We start from the raw sequence: 18,995 nt of genomic DNA, 5'->3' as shown, positions 1-18,995 counted from the left end.
ATAAAATTATTGATAACACTGCTTCCCACTCACATGAGTGGCACCAAGAAAAAGATATTGTTAGATCATCTAAAGCAGCTAGAGCCGATTCTAGCCATGACTTAGATTCCATTTCCGCAAAGATAGATGCTGTCGAGAGACGAATGGAAAAGATGACTAAGGATATACACTCAATACGAATTAGTTGTGAGCAGTGTGGAGGACCTCATTTGACAAAAGATTGTCTCAGTATTGAACTAACAATGGAACAAAGAGAGAATATTTCATACATAAACCAAAGGCCTGGAAATAATTATCAGAATAATTATCAACCGCCAAGACCGATTTACAATCAAAATTAGAATTATAACCGAAATATTCCATACAACAACCAACAAGGTCCTAGCAATCAACAAGTATCCAATAATACTTACAACCAGCAAAGACCTAATTTTCAAAACAAACCACCACAAACCGATGATAAAAAGCCGAATTTAGAAGATATGATGAAGAAGCTAGTTGAAACTCAAACGCAGTTTTTCACATCTCAAAAACAAACTAATGAACAAAATGCTCAAGCATTTAGAAATCAACAAGCTTCTATTCAAAACTTGGAACAAGAAGTAAGTAACCTAGCAAGGTTAATAGGTGAAAGAAAACCGGGAAGTTTACCTAGTGATACAAATGCTAACCCCCGGAATGAAACAGCTAAAGCCATTACCACAAGAAGTGGTACAACACTTAAACCACCTGAAATACCTGTAACTTCTGATGAAGCTATTCCTACTCCACAAGAACCACAACCTGATCAAGATAAGGAAAAAGAACCGGTAGTTAAAAAGGTTAATGAAGATAACACAGTTAAGGCTAAACCTTATGTTAAACCATACCAACCACCACTTCCTTACCCGAGTAAAATGAAAAAAGAAAGACTTGAAGCCGAGCAATACAAATTCTTGGATATGTTTAAACAGATAAATGTAAATCTTCCTTTCATTGATGTGATTTCAGGAATGCCTAGATATGCTAAATTCTTCAAAGATCTAATCACAAATAGAAAGAAAATGGAAGAACTCTCGGCCGTTACTATGAATGCTAATTGTTCAGCAGTGCTGTTGAATAAGATACCAGAAAAATTATCTGATCCAGGAAGTTTCACAATTCCATGTTTTCTGGGTAGTCTTAGTTCAATAGAAGCATTGGCAGACTTAGGTGCTAGTATAAATTTAATGCCGTATTCACTATACGCTAAACTAGACCATGGAGAATTGAAACCAACAAGAATAAGAATACAACTAGCCGATAGATCAATAAAATATCCTAGAGGGATAATGGAGAACATGATAGTTAAAGTTGGTACTTTTGTTGTTCTGGACATGGAAGAAGATTCTCAAGTTCCTCTCATATTAGGAAGACCATTCTTAAACACGGCTAAAGCAATGATAGACGTGTTTGGTAAGAAACTGACCCTAAGTATAGAGGATGAGAGTGTTACCTTTTCAGTTGATAGAGCAATGCAACAACCGCAATCTGCAGATGATACATGTTATTATATTCAAACTATAGATTCACATGCAGAATTGTTAGAAGAATTTCCAGAATTACAAGGAACAGGAGAATGTTCTTTAGGAGAAGGTAATGAACCAATTGATGAAGCTGAAATGTTAGCTACACTAATAGCTAATGGATATGAACCAACAACAGAAGAAATTCAAATGCTAAAAGAAGAAGACAGATATCGATATAAATCATCGATAGAAGAACCACCGACATTAGAGTTAAAGCCACTTCCAAACCATTTGGAATACGCTTATTTACATGGTGAATCTGAATTACCTGTAATAATATCGTCTTCTCTTACTGAAAATGAGAAATCACAACTCATTTCTGTGTTGAAAGCTCATAAACCAGCTATTGCATGGAAGATTCATGATATAAAAGGAATAAGTCCTTCGTATTGCACACATAAAATCCTTATGGAAGAAGGTCATAAAACGTATGTGCAACGTCAACGAAGACTAAATCCGAATATGCAAGATGTAGTAAAAAAAGAAATTATTAAACTATTAGACGCAGGTTTAATTTATCCAATTTCTGATAGTCCATGGGTAAGCCCAGTTCAATGCGTGCCTAAGAAGGGTGGCATGACTGTCATTACAAATGAGAAAAATGAGCTTATTCCTACTAGGACTGCAACAGGATGGCGTGTTTGTATTGATTATAGAAAATTAAATGACGCCACCAGAAAAGATCACTTTCCCTTACCTTTCATTGATCAAATGTTGGAAAGATTAGCCGAAAATAGTTACTATTGCTTTCTTGATGGATTTTTCGGATATTTTCAAATTCCAATAGCACCCGAAGACCAAGAGAAAACCACATTCACATGCCCTTATGGTACTTTTGCTTACAAACGCATGCCATTTGGACTTTGCAACGCCCCTGCAACCTTTCAAAGGTGCATGATGGCGATTTTTCACGACATGATAGAAGAATGCATGGAAGTTTTCATGGATGACTTTTCAGTCTTCGGTGATACATTTGAAACATGTCTAGCTAATCTAGAACGAATGCTTATTAGATGCGAACAATCAAATCTAGTACTTAATTGGGAGAAATGCCATTTCATGGTTAAAGAAGGCATTGTTCTTGGTCATAAAATTTCAAAAGAAGGAATTGAAGTGGATAGAGCTAAAGTGGATGTAATTGCTAAACTTCCACATCCCACCAATGTTAGAGGAGTTAGGAGTTTTCTAGGGCATGCCAGTTTTTACCGACGTTTCATAAAAGACTTTTCTAAAATTGCCACTCCTATGAATAAACTCCTAGAAAAGTATGCTCCATTCATCTTTTCAAATGAATGCATCAAATCTTTTAATATTCTTAAAGAGAAACTTACTAATGCGCCGATCATGATAACACCAAATTGGAATCTACCGTTTGAACTTATGTGCGATGCAAGTGATTTTGCAATGGGAGCCGTTTTAGGACAAAGGATTGAAAAATGATTTTAACCTATATATTATGCTAGTAAGACGTTACAAGGAGCACAAACAAATTATACAACTACTGAAAAAGAACTCCTTGCTATTGTCTTTGCTTTTGACAAATTTCGTTCATATCTCGTTCTAGCAAAAACGGTGGTCTATACCGACCATTCTGCTCTTAGATACCTATTTTCGAAACAAGATGCCAAACCAAGATTAATCCGTTGGATCTTACTCTTACAAGAATTCGATATTGAAATCCGAGATAAAAGAGGAGCAGAAAATCTCGCCGCTGATCATCTTTCTCGTCTTGAAAATCCCGAATTAGAAGTTCTAAATGAATCGGCCATACAAGACAACTTTCCTGATGAATATCTATTGAAGATAGATTATAATGAAATTCCATGGTTTGCAGACTATGCAAACTATTTAGTATGTGGATTCCTTGAAAAAGGATTATCGTACCAAAAACGAAAGAAATTCTTCAGTGATATAAAACACTATTTTTGGAAAGATCCACATCTGTTTAAAAGTTGTCCCGATGGAATAATACGCCGATGTGTATTCGGAGATGAAGCTAGTAAAATTTTAAACCATTGTCACACAGGACCAACAGGAGGGCACTATGGGCCTCAACTAACAGCAAGAAAAGTTTATGATGCTGGATTCTATTGGCCTACAATTTACAAAGACGCACACCTTCTTTGCAAATCCTGTGATGCTTGTCAAAGGGCCGGAAAAATAAGTCAACGTGATGAAATGCTACAAAATGTCATCCAAGTATGTGAAGTATTTGACATTTGGGGTATTGACTTTATGGGTCAATTTCCAAAATCTCATAATAATCTCTATATTCTTGTAGCCTTTGATTATGTATCTAAATGGACGGAAGCACAAGCTCTCCCAACTAACGATGCACGAGTTGTAGTCAACTTTTTAAAATGTCTTTTTGCAAGGTTTGGAACACCGAAAGCTTTAATAAGTGATCGGGGTACTCATTTCTGTAATAATCAACTTGAGAAAGTTCTCAAAAGATATGGAGTAACTCATAAAATCTCCACCGCATATCATCCACAAACAAGTGGACAAGTTGAAAATACCAACCGAGCTTTAAAACGTATTCTAGAGAAAACCGTAGGATCAAATCCGAAGGAATGGTCCATTAAATTGGAGGATGCACTCTGGGCTTTTAGAACAGCCTACAAAACTCCAATTGGAACTACACCTTTTAGACTCGTTTATGGAAAAGCATGTCATCTTCCAGTAGAAATTGAACACAAAGCATTTTGGGCTTTGAAGACATGTAATCTTGATTTACATGAAGCCGGACGTCTACGATTAAGTCAACTAAACGAATTAGAAGAATTAAGACATGAAGCATACGAAAATTCGTTAATCTATAAAGAAAGAACGAAGAAATGGCATGATAAAAGAATCAGAAGTTCAAAAGAATTTAAAGAAGGAGACAGAGTTCTTCTTTTCAATTCACGATTCAAGCTATTTCCTGGAAAATTGAAATCAAGATGGTCTGGACCATTCATAGTCAAAAGAGTTTTCCCATACGGAACGATAGAATTAATAAATTCAAATGGGATTGAATTTAAAGTTAATGGTCACAGAGTTAAACAGTACATAGATAGTCCAATGGAAGTTGACAATGAAGTTAATCACAATTTCGATACCACAGCTAACTAAGTGTGGGGAGAATCAAGTCTTTAAAGGATAATATGTATTTCTGTTAGAGTTAGATTGTCTGTTTTCGTGTAGTTCTCGAAAATGAAACCCGAATGGTCTTTCCCTAGCAGACCCTAAAGAACTAGTCTTCTCCCCCCATTCTGAATTTTTATTTTTTTTTAGGTTTTTACGAAATGAAGACTTCCTGCGAACTAAACCATGGTCTAATGCTACACGCTTTGATCACTAAACGTAATAATGACACACTTCCGAGTGAAATAGTATCAGTAATCAGAGAAAGATTGAACGGAGTAAGAAAAGAATCCAGATGCGAAGATAATAAGTTACAATTTCGTAAAGGAAAATCAAAATCCTCAGCGAAAAGAAGAGCACGACACCTTGAAAGATGTCACAAATACAGAAAATGGTCACATGGAGGTAAATGTTCAAATAATCAAACCTACTCAAACACCGAATTTGTTACTTTATGCAGAGATTGACCGTTCATATGTTTAGAAGAAAAGCTCGAGGTTACGCCTATGTAGCCATGGAAAATCAATTAAACCGACTATCTTATGAATGGGATAGATCATATCACTAAGAATACTATCTCACAGGTAAGTCTGTACAGTTTTTATTTTTTATTTTCATTTTTAACCTTTTGATAATAAACGCTAATTTGTTCGCTATAAAGTATTAAATTGGTATTCGATGAAATTAGGTTTGGCGACCGAAATTATTGATATCATTTAAAAATTTATTACATCACTGCAAAATTTAACGTTTATTCTTAAGGTATAAATATCTTTAATCAATCAACCCAAAATATTTCAAAAATTCGTCATGAGTTAAATTAGGTCATGGAACCGAAATTACTTTACCGAAAAGAGGGGCGCATATTTTTGATAATATTTGATTGATTAAAGTGGGATAAAAGCCAAAAAGATTTTTAATTTTATTTTTACTATGTTTTTAAAATTAATATATAAATCTTAAATTAATATTGTAAACTTTTTAAATTAATATATTTAAAATTGTAAATATTTGAACAATTGATATTTTTAAAGTTTGTATGTATAAAAACAAAAATATAATATAAGTTTGGTGTAAATTTTTAATTTTATGTATTTTTAAATTTAAGTTGTGTGAATTTAAAAACAAAAATTTACTTTATTTCGTTAAGTTAAAAATATGATTTTTAAAATTCGTCGTAAGTTGAAGACTAGGTCTTTGAACCGAAATTGCTTTACCCGAGGGAGGGACGAGAACTTTTATTATCATTAATTTTAAACTTATTGAATTAAAGTATGCCAAAAACATTAAAAAAACCCAAAAATCTTAGCTTTTAAAACGATCGCTACAAAAAGACAAATTTTAAAATTTTGTCGAAGGACGAACTAGGACATCGATCCGAAACGACCTCGTCCTAAATAACAAAGGAAAACAAAATTTTAAATTTATTTTATATTTGTTTTATAAGTTAAGATTTATAAAAAAAAAAAAAAAAAACGCTGCGACTCGCGGAGTTTGAAGAACAAAATCACCGCGACTCTCGGAGAGACCAAAATCATGAAAAAAATAAAACGGCCAGAACAGATCAGTCAACACACCCAACCCAAAATTACTGCGAAAATACACACGAAAAACCTCCGAAATTCACAATTTTTCACCATTTTTCATCACATTTTATACTAAAATCATGTTGAGAAGGATGCTATCAAGGAATTACTCAAGAAAAAGGGTAAATTTCTACACCTAAACACCATTTAATCCGAAAATTAGTGTTCTTGAGTAATTTTTTCCCCAATTCGATTTTAATGCTTTTTAGTGTAATTATGCTTAAATTGCTTGTGTATTATGCTTGTATAACCTAGATTGATGCTATTTAACATGATTAGAAGCCTTAAACTTCAAATTTTGGGTAATCTAGGGTTTGTGTTCTTGAGCAATTTGGGGCTTTTTGATATAAACAGGTTATGACCGATTGTTTGTCATGAATTATTGCTAAATTAAGTAGTGTAACATATTTAGGTAATTAAATGATCCAAACTTTGAGCCTAAACATGATTTTGAGAATTAAAGTGGACTTTTTCAAGTCTAAAATTCATGAACTTGATTTTTGAGAAATAATGCCATTTGAAACTTGTTTAAATGCTAGTAATGATTATTTTGACATATTATTTGAGTTGAATACTTATGAACTTGGCGAACATTTTCGTATATGCTTATTTGAAAAAAAGTAGATTTGATAAAAATATGAAAATGAGCTTAAGTTTGATATAAATTGAACATGTCATTGTAATTATTTTGATTGATGATTTTGCTGACACTAATGCATATTTGGATGCACAAAAATTGTGTTTGATGTGTTTTGCAGACTGAAAGGGGTGAATCTTCATCCCAAGCTCGCAATGCTCCTGCTGAGAATACGGAACAACAGGAGGTGGATAACTACTACAAACAAGATATACCTCATCCAGTCATGACATTTTCAGATATGCACTTGGAAGATTTGCACCCGAACTTGAGATTTGACAGACGTTGGATAGATTATCCAAAATACCAAAGGGGTTTGCATACTCTTCATTCTAAAGCTGTTGAAGTACCTAGGGTAATAGAATGGGAACCATTAGAAGCTGTAGAATTGGCCGGGCCAATTAGAGAATTACTTACACAGAGGTATGGTAATTCTACTTTTAACGATTTGGTATGTTTATTCAACATGCGTAGACCTGTATATAAAGTATGGTGTGAAGAATTATTGTGTAGTATAGAAATAAATGATCGGGTAGTTAGTTTAACCGATCGATCTTTTATTAGATTTTTGTTAGGAGGTTCGATGCGCCACATGTCTTTACTAGACATGGCTCAGGCTTTACGTATATATACGCCTGAGGAGTTAGCATCTGCCGATTGTAGAGGGTTGATATTAAATGGTAGGAAAATTGATGAAAATTTTGATACGCATGGTGTATGGAGTCAAATGACTAGCCATCACCGATTTAAAGGGGGAAATTACTCTTATTTGGATATAGATAGAGCAGAGTTAAGAGTAATTCATAGGTTTTTAGCCAATTCGATTACACAACGAGGTAAGAATAAGGAAAAGGTAAATGAACAGGATTTGTTTTACCACATGTGTATTCGAGACCCACAAAGTGCTGTAAGTATACCTTATTGCGTAGGTTATTATTTATCAGCTATGGTTAGGGGGATGAGACCGCATAGCATAATAGGAGGTGGTATATTTATTACTTTGATTGCTGAATATCTCGGTGTGGATATAAGTCGGGGGGGATTATTAATCGAAGAACCAGAACCCCGCTATACAATAGGTTTAAATGTATATCATGGTGCGAAGGTTTTGAAGAGGCGAAATAACGCCGCAGTACAATACCATGGTAGACATCCACAGGTTGAGAGAAACCAACAGTAAGGTAATGTGGGAGGGGGAAATGAAATGACAGAAATGCAAAGGTTTATAGCTTCACAAGAGTACGAAAATGCTAGACATCGAGCATTTGAAGATTGGCAAGTTCATCAAAACCAAATCATAGCTTATTGCCAACAAATAGGTAGAAACTATATTCCTACTCCATCGCCCGTATTTCCTCCCTGGTCTATAGAGATCCAACCACCGTATCCTACGTATAACCCAGCCGAAGCATTTTATAACACATATGGTTATGCATGGAACCCCTACTGGTATCAGTATCATCCCTAATCTACTTAGTTTTATTTATTTTATAATTTGTAATGTTGATACATTTAATACTTATGTTGGAATTGTATTAGTTTTTATAATTTACAAATTTTTATTTTTAGATTTTAATAATGTTTGAATGTGGGGTAATATACCAAACTTCAAAAATATGTATATATGTTTGCAGTTTATCTTATGTAAACAACAGGGTAAAACAACGCATTTTCAAAGACTGGCATTAAGTTCAGCAAAAGCAACTAATTTTGACGACAAGATGCAAAATAAATGTGATATAACAACAAGACGGAATGAACAAATGATATGCACCATTTATCACTCAGCAAACAAATGCCAATATGTTTGGAAACTTTGGTAAAATTTAATCATTTTCACACAAATCACCCTCAATAATTTAAATTGCTACTGATTTCTTGCAAATGAGGGCATTGCAAGATCTTAAGTGTGGGAAGGGGTTAAATTCTTTCGGATTTTAAAATTTTTACTTTATACACTTGGTTACCATTAGAAATACTAGTAAAGTAGTAGTTGTATTAGAATCTAGTGCTCTCTGATAATAAAGAACAGCCCTAGTCTTATATACTGACTACCCAATTCTAGTAAAAATTTTCAAAATTTTCAATTAAATGAACTCAAAATCATGTTTATACATATTTATGAACGATAAAACTAGGTTTTAACACCGAAATTATTGTTACCTCGGAAAGGACATAAATTGAGAAACAAACCAAAATGTTAAAATTCATTTAAAATGGAATAGAGGACAATAAAAAGGAAAATAAAAGCCAAGTGTGGGAAAATTTACCAAGATATTTTAAACATATGTCACATATTTCTGTAACAAATAACTGAAAATACTTTTGCTTTGGACTAAACTAAACTGTTTTACCCGATGAAAGAAAAGAAGAGATGGATCTACACGATGAATCAATTCCATCATTAAAAGGAAGTAAAGTCTTCCGAAAAAGAAACGCGCTTCTTGATTTAGGTCAAGAAGTTGTCGTCCAGACCAGCTGTAGGTTGACGAAAAATCTAGAAAAGTCATCACTAAAATTAGCAGGAAATCCACGGACCTCAGCATAAAACAGGGTCGCCAAGTGGTCAGATTTATCCTAACCATGAGAAGGATTTATCTCGTAAAATGGGGAGCACCGTGCAAATTAGCTTGATAAGACTAATAAATCAGATCCCCAGAAAGGATAATCTCCTTAAAAGATCAAAAATCAGCTTTTAAGCCTGATATTACTCAATCCTAGAGATTGACCTTAAAGATTGAGAATTCAAACTCATGGAATTCAATGATATCTAAACTCGAGCTTGAACGAGAAAATATTTTGATCAAATTATAAACCGATTTGTTTTCTGAAAACCCATTTTCAATGCGTTCATTACCATTGAACGTAAAATCCTAGGAATTCACCTGGAATTCATTAGGTCATCTGAACCAAATCGGGTGTCAACCGTAAGAACGGTGGTTGCATAGCATGGTCGAAGACAGGACCTTGTGCCAGACCAAAAAATCATAAGGGTGAGCTTTACTATTGCTCCTACAAAGGGTAGTAATTGCGTCCGACACGTTATAGACCATAATTAAAAGCATGTCAGGGGACATTGCCTTAACAGTTGCTTGTTCAACGCTTTCCTTTATAACCGGACGGTAGTTTACCGAAAGGTAATATACGGAGCAAGTATACTGGATGTGTTGCTTTCCTAATACAAGGTTAGCAAGTGGGTGACACAAAACCACAAGTTTTGAGCTAAAATTTTCAAATCTGAAACCCACCAAACCCACAAAAATATTTTGCAAACACCGGTGAAGGGTTATTCCGAAAAACTTATCTAGGGTAAAAGCTAGATTAAAATTTTCAAAAGATCAAATGTTTTCATAAAGATCCAATTTCCTTAATGGATCTAAATTTTATAGTCATGTGGGACTGTAAACCATATCGTTACTACCATTGTTTATACCGCCGTATAGAAATCACTGATGTACAAAGTGTGAAGAATAAAGAAGTGATTCTAGTATTTCAAGACTATATTGCTTGAGGACAAGCGACGCTCAAGTGTGGGAATATTTGATAATGCTAAAAACGAACATATATTTCATAGCATTATTCCTCAAGAAAGACAAGCTTTTAGTTGCAATTGTTCTATTTAAAAGTGATATTCGTTTAAATAATAAAAGGTGAAGACAAAAGACAGATTCGACGAATTGAAGACGCAAAGGTCCAAAAAGCTCAAAAGTACAAAATACAATCAAAGTGGTTCCAATTATTGATAAGAAACGTCTCAAAATTACAAGAGTACAAGATTCAAAACGCAAAGTACAAGATATTAAATTGTACGCAAGGACGTTCGAAAATCCGGAACCGGGACATGAGTAAACTCTCAACGCTCGACCCAACAGACTAAAAATTACGAGTTAACTATGTACATAAATATAATATAATATATAATTAATTATATAAATTATATATATATTATATTTATATAAAAATCCGTCGGCAAGAAAGGAGCCAAAATGGAGTGAGCTGGAATTTCAAACTCTGCGACTCGCGGAGTTTGAAGAGCAAAAATGCCGCGAGTTGTGGAGCAGCCAAATTCGAAAATCCCTATAAAACCCAACGAATTCTGATCATTTTTAATATCCATAATCAATCTCTCTATCTATATACGTAGTATATATTTATATTTATATTTTAATTTTAATTTTAATTTTAATTTTAATTCTAATAATAAGGGTATGTTAGCGAATGTTGTAAGGGTGTAAGTCGAAATTCTGTCCGTGTAACGCTACGCTATTTTTAATCATTGTAAGTTATGTTCAACCTTTTTACATTAATGTCTCCTAGCTAAGTTATTATTATGCTTATTTAAAATGAAGTAATCATGATGTTGGGCTAAATATTAAAATTGAGTAATTGGGCTTTGTACCATAATTGGGGTTTGGACAAAAGAACGACACTTGTGGAAATTAGACTATGGGCTATTAATGGGCTTTATATTTGTTTAACTAAATGATAGTTTGTTAATGTTAATATAAAGATTTATAATTGGGCGTCCCTATAAATAACCATTTACACTCGATCGGACACGATGGGCGGGGTATTTATATGTACGAAAAATCGTTCATTTAACCGGACACGGAAATGGATTAATAGCCACTAGAATTATTAAAACAGGGGTGAAATTATGTACAAGGACACTTGGCATAATTGATAACAAAGTATTAAAACCTTGGGTTACACTCAGTCGACATCCTGGTGTAATTATTAAACAAAGTATTAAAATCTTGTTACAGTTTAAGTCCCCAATTAGTTGGAATATTTAAACTTCGGGTATAAGGATAATTTGGCGAGGATACTCGCACTTTATATTTATGACTGATGGACTGTTATGGATAAAAACCAGACGGACATATTAAATAATCCAGGACAAAGGACAATTAACCCATGGGCATAAAACAAAAATCAACACGTCAAACATCATGATTACGGAAGTTTAAATAAGCATAATTCTTTTATGTCATATTTAATTTCCTTTATTTTATATTTAATTGCACTTCTAATTATCGCATTTTTATTTATTGTTATTGTATTTAATTGCACTTTTAATTATCGTACTTTTTAATTATCGCAAGTTTATTTTATCGCACTTTTATTATTCGCAATTTCATTATCGTTATTTACTTTACGCTTTAAATTAAGTCTTTTATTTATTTAATATTTTACATTTGGTTTTAACTGCGACTAAAGTTTTAAAATCGACAAACCGGTCATTAAACGGTAAAAATCCCCCTTTATAATAATAATATTACTTATATATATTTGTATTTTTATAAATTAAACTAATATAGCGTTAAGCTTTGATTAAAAGATTTTCCCTGTGGAACGAACCGAACTTACTAAAAACTACACTACTGTACGATTAGGTACACTGCCTATAAGTGTTGTAGCAAGGTTTAAGTATATCCATTCTCTAAATAAATAAATATCTTGTGTAAAATTGTATCGTATTTAATAGTATTTCCTTGTAAAATTTAATAGTATTTTATACCCCTTAGCTTTAACCATCAATTACGAATCTCTGTTCAGAGGTCCACATTGATTTGAGAAATCTTTCCATTTTAACAATATTCGGAAAAATGGTAAAGTGATTTACAAGTAAGAACAAAAGTATCAATTAACGGTAACTGGACAAAAGTTAGTAGAGATTTCTGCTTAATTTTCAATGCATGCTTTACAATAATTGTCTCGTGTCTCTTGATAAGTTAATTATTTAGTTTTCTTAATATTGAAAACGTTTTACGATATAGATGAAACCCTTTAAAGAATGATTTTGAATATAACTAATTATGGAAAACTAAATTATATTTATTCGATTTAGTTCAAATATATGAAAGCGTTCTTTGAAATAATAGATTTTTATTATTACAACGTTTCGATAAAAAGATGTGAATGTAATTAGTTTTAGAGAACTATAGTTATTCGATTTAGTACGGACACGTTTTTCGATATAATAGAATTTGATTGTTAAAATGTTTTATGGATTTTCAATGATATAAAATAAAAAATATGATAAGATAAAGATTTCTAATGAGCACCAAAAGACTACAACATTTCATCTCAAGATTTCAAGTTAAAATGATGGAAATCACTAAATTTGCGCACTTGCACGAGAAAAATTATAATTAAATCATACTGACTCGAAAAAGGGTGATTATGGAGTCCAAACGACCGTAACTCAAAAATCTACAACTTTCGTGAAGACACCATATGTGGATCGCGTACCCATCTACGCGAAACGCGTAATGTTTCAAAATATTACGCAGAATTTGTAAACTTTACGCGAAACGCGTAATGTTTAAATAATTGAGGCGGCTTTACTGTTTTTCACTGTTTTTCACTATCTTAACACGTTTTCTATATATATTATATTATTATATTATTTAAATTATGATCAATCATAGGAAAACGTCTATAAGTTCGTCCGATTTCGTTCCAGTTTATCACTCGCTCTTCTATCTATCTCTGATCTCTCTATATATATAAATAAAAATTATAATTATTATTAATATTATTATTATTAATGAGATTAATATTATTATTATTAATCATTGTTGTTAGTAGTAATATTATTATTTATACATAAAATACTACGACGGAGTGCTGTTCGGGTAATTTCAAAATGGGTTTTCAAACGGGTTAGAGCTAAGGAAATTACAGGTTATAGCTAAGGAGGTTATGTGTATTACTCGGGGGTTTTGATCATGAGTCAAAGGTCAACCTAGCGTTTATCATCTTCGTTGCATCTACGTACCTTCCTACAATATTGAATCACAATATTGATACGTGAGCATTCATATCTTATCTTTTATATATTAATAGTGTATCCATGTTTAGTGCTCGAGTATATATGATTATGCATGCTTGTATATTTAATTTTGTCGTTAGATAGCTTATGATGAATCACGAATTTGATACATATGCTACTGATATAAAGTATATGATATGCATGTTTTTGAAAAGCTGACGAAAAATTATTAACTTTTCATTTAGAAATCGCGTGATTTCGATGAACGGATTAAAAGATATGGTCAACTGAATTATGTTTGACGTTGATTGAAATTGTGTTTGAAACTGTAAATTAATATTTAAATAACTTGTCTATGAGATTGATAAATTGGATTTTTGGATATTACTAATCGAGTAAATGAATTTCTATATAAGGCACGTCTCGTTTTATTGAACAGTTGTCAAAGTTGATTGTCTTATCATGTTTTAAAGCCTTATAAACACTATAATATGATTTTACAAGTATTGGTAAACTATGTGAAATAATAAAATATTTTCAATTGCCATGATAATTCAAATATAATATAGCTCCTAAAATAAATAATATTTTGAGTTTGATAAACTGTAAATTCGTTTAATTTTCAAGACTTATACTATGTTAATAAACATGTATAGATTTAAAGATCATATTGGGTCAGGTTGACTTTTGAGATGACCTTTGTTAACTTTTGCATGTCGGTCTCGAGCATTAGGATTGTGATACACTATGACCCAACCTAGCTTATCAGACATGTATTGACCAACATATGTTCTCTAGGTTGAGATCTACGGTTAATTTTGCATTCCGAGTTTCGGTCACTTTTTGGTGAATGGCCATATGTGCTGCTAAGGTGAGTTTCATTGCTCCCTTTTTAATTGCTTTTGCAATATATTTTTGAGCTGAGAATACATGCAATTTATTTTAAACGCAATGGACACAAGTACATACTAAATTCTACACCGAGTTTGAACCGAAAATCCCTTAGCTTTGGTAACTAGTAACTACCAGTTATTAGAACTGGTAGGCGCGAGTAGTTGTATATGGATCCATAGGGCTTGACATCCCCGTCTGTTCCAGGTATAGAAACCCTAGCCTGAACTATAAAACAGACGTATGCTATTTGAGTTTAGTACACATTGTTGCGTGTATTGTACATGTTGGTTGCATGTATGTTAAAACAAGGGTACTTATTATAACGTTAAAGTTTAGTTACCAGGGTGCTCAATCATGTAGAATATTTTGATAAACGTTTCTGGATGAAACAACTGGAATCTTGTGATCCACCTTTATATACAGATTATGCACAACATTAAAACTATGAACTCACCAACCTTTGTGTTGACACTTTTAAGCATGTTTATTCTCAGGTTTCTAGAAGTCTTCCGCTGTTTTCTTATACGTTATACAAGCTGTGTGAATGGAGTCATACATGCTTTATTCAAGAAAACTTTGCATTCACAAAATCATCACCATGTATCTTATTTTAACTGCATTGTCAACGGATGTAGTATTGTAAACTATTATATACGGTGATTGTCTATACGTAGAAATCATCAGACGTCGAAAACCTTGGATTTATATATTCATTTATGGTGTGCCTTTTCAAAAGAATGCAATGTTTACAAAACGTATCATATAGAGGTCAAAGCCTCACTATGAAATCAATGAATGATGTATTCGTCCAAAGGGATTTGGAAGGATCATCACATACTCTTATTAATTGCATTACTTTTTTAATGGTGTCTCCTTGACTACTTGCCTAACTTCGATAGTCCAAACCCGAGACATAGTGTTTGATCGCGGCTTCAACCCTTACCGTTAACTCATTCTTCCCTTCATGAGTAGGCCCGTCCGTTCCGTATTCATCTTCCTTCTTCATTCCAAGGAATGCAAAACGATTAAACCACGAACGTATAAAAATCTTCACGCACAACACCACCCCATCTTGCTCAATATCCGTCGTACATCACTTATTAGACACGATTTATACTCGTGAAAATGGTAGCTAGTCATTATTACGTGCACACGCCGTCTCAACTCATTAGTACAACGACTATCTTGCTCAATGATATTCACAAACGCAACGCGACATAAGCACACGCACGAATAATATCACGATACAAGCCACAATCCTAGTTAGTTCAACTACACGCTAAGGCACTAACCAATCCCCGTCCGGCCCGTTCTCCTACAAGCCCCGCAACAAAGAAGCACACACAAAAGTCTAAGTCTAGGCACATATCTCAAGTCGCCTAAATCCCTTAGACCATGCTCTGATACCACTTGAAACGACCCTACCCGTCGTATTCCGACCCATATATTTTTTTTTCATTTTAACGTAATAATATTTACAACATTTAGGTCCCAATTATATTTCCAAAAACATCTTCATTACAGTAGTAAGTTTAATCGACTTTAAAACACACATGACATAAGTTGAATTACAAAACGGGCATACAACCCAAGACCCGTTTGACATAACCAAAAGGTAAACCTTGACCCGACTATTTTACTTTTCAATAAAACCGAGCATGGTGATTGGGAACGCTACCCAATCCAAATCAAAAGTCTAAAGCACAATGTTCTAAAGCAACCCGTAAGGCACTAGTCCCCATGCTTACCCAAGCCGCCACCTTGCGAACCTATAAAAAATGTAAACAACGAGAGGGTAAGCTAATGCTTAGTGAGTGAGAATATACTACATACATATATGCATAAAATGGACACGCCCCACAATAATATTCAAGTAGCACATACCGGAGTCCGAGCATAGAGGCAAGCTAATCTAAGCATACCGTACGATCGCTATACAACAAGCTAATATATCAACAATGTAAGTACACCAACAACGACATGGACAACGCCATCAAGCTACACCCGGAGGGTTAGCTACATCACTACAATACGACAATATATATATATATATATATATATATAACAGTGCGTAAACCGCCCAAGGTTAACCCCTTAACCCAATACGAATGAAGATTGGCTGAAACTACACGAGCCTTAGTAAATCCACACCACAAGCGACTACTATCTTCAATACCATCACAACATCGAGGTTGGCCGATGTAGTGACCCGAACTTTTCCATGTTTATATATATTAATTGAGATTGATATTTACATGATTAAGTGTTTCCAACATGTTAAGCAATCAGACTTCTTAAGACTTGATTAATTAAAATAGGTTTCATATAGACAATTAATCACCCAAGTTGACCGGCGATTCACGAACGTTACAAAATTGTAAAAATTACATGTTGTGGTATATATAGACATATATATATGGTTGACATGAGATTATGATGAGTAAGTATCTCACTAAGTATATTAACAATGTGTGATATACATAAGAAATGAGATTACTAAGTTAAGAAACTCGAAATGATATATATAACGATTATCGTTATGATAACGTCTACTAAATATATATGTATCATATTAAGATATTGATACACTATATTTAACATGATAAAATGATATTTAAATATATCATTAAGTGTGTTAACAATGAACTACATATGTAAAAAACAAGACTACTAACTCAAGAATTACGAAACGAGACTTATATGTAACGATTATCGTTGTAACGATATTTTAATGTATATATCATATTAAGAGATATTCATACATCATAATATCATGATAATATAATAATTTAACATCTAATTTGATATAATAAACATTGGGTTAACAACATTAATTGAGATCGTTTACTTAAAGGTTTCAAAACAACATTTACATGTAACGACTAACGAAGACTTAACGACTCCATTAGAATGTATATACATGTTGTGTTTTGATATGTATTCTTACACTTTTAAAAGACTTCAATACACATATCAAAGTACTTCTACTTAACAAAAATGCTTACAATTACATCCTCGTTCAGTTTCATCAACAATTCTACTCGTATGCACCCGTATTCGTACTCGTACAATACACAGCTTTTAGATGTATGTACTATTAGTATATACACTCCAATGATTAGCTCTTAGCAGACCATGTGAGTCACCTAACACATGTGGGAACCATCATTTGGCAACTAGCATGAAATATCTCATAAAATTACAAAAATATTAGTAATCATTCATGACTTATTTACATGAAAACAAAATTACATATCCTTTATATCTAATCCATATACCAATGACCAAAAACACCTACAAACACTTTCATTCTTCAATTATCTTCATCTAATTAATCTCTCTCAAGTTCCATCTTCAAGTTCTAAGTGTTCTTCATAAATTCCATAAGTATAGTTTCATAAAAATCAAGAATACTTTCAAGTTTGCAAGTCTACTTCCAAGCTTTCTAATCCATTCCAAGTAATCATATAAGATCAAGGAACCTTTGTTATCTACAGTAAGTTATCTTTCTAATTCAAGGTAATATTCATTTCAAACTTTGATTCAATTTCTACAATTATAACAATCTTATTTCGAGTGAAAATCTTACTTGAACTGTTTTCGTGTCATGATTCTGCTTCAAGAACTTTCAAGCCATCCAAGGATCCTTTGAAGCTAGATCCATTTTTATCATTTCCAGTAGTTTTATCCAGAAAACTTGAGGTAGTAATGATATTCATAACATCATTCGATTCATACATATAAAGCTATCTTATTCGAAGGTTTTAAACTTGTAATCACTAGAACATAGTTTAGTTAATTCTAAACTTGTTCGCAAACAAAAGTTAATCCTTCTAAATTGACTTTTAAAATCAACTAAACACATGTTCTATATCTATATTATATGCTAACTTAATGATTTAAAACCTGGAAACACGATGAACACCATAAAATTGGATATACGCCGTCGTAGTGAAACCGGGGGCTGTTTTGGTTTGAATAATTAAAAACTATGATAAACTTTGATTTAAAAGTTGTTCTTCTGGGAAAATGATTTTTCATATGAACATGAAACTATATCCAAAAATCTTGGTTAAACTCAAAGTGAAAGTATGTTTTTCAAAATGGTCATCAAGATGTCGTTCTTTCGACGGAAATGACTACCTCTTTAGTAATTGACATGTAACTTAAATTTCTGACTATAAACTTATACTTTTTCTGTTTGAGTTCTTAAATTAGAGTTCAATATGAAACCATAGCAATTTGATTCACTCAAAACGGATTTAAAATGAAGAAGTTATGGGTAAAACAAGATTGGATATTTTTGATCTTTTTAGCTACGGGAAATGTTTAACAAATCTATACAAATCATATCCTAGCTAACTTATATTGTATTATACATGTATTCTAATATATTATGTAATCTTGGGATACCATAGACACGTATG

This window comes from Rutidosis leptorrhynchoides, chromosome 4, assembly GCF_046630445.1.
Source record: "Rutidosis leptorrhynchoides isolate AG116_Rl617_1_P2 chromosome 4, CSIRO_AGI_Rlap_v1, whole genome shotgun sequence".
Lineage (NCBI taxonomy): Eukaryota > Viridiplantae > Streptophyta > Magnoliopsida > Asterales > Asteraceae > Rutidosis > Rutidosis leptorrhynchoides.
Note: the sequence above shows the minus strand (reverse complement) of the source record.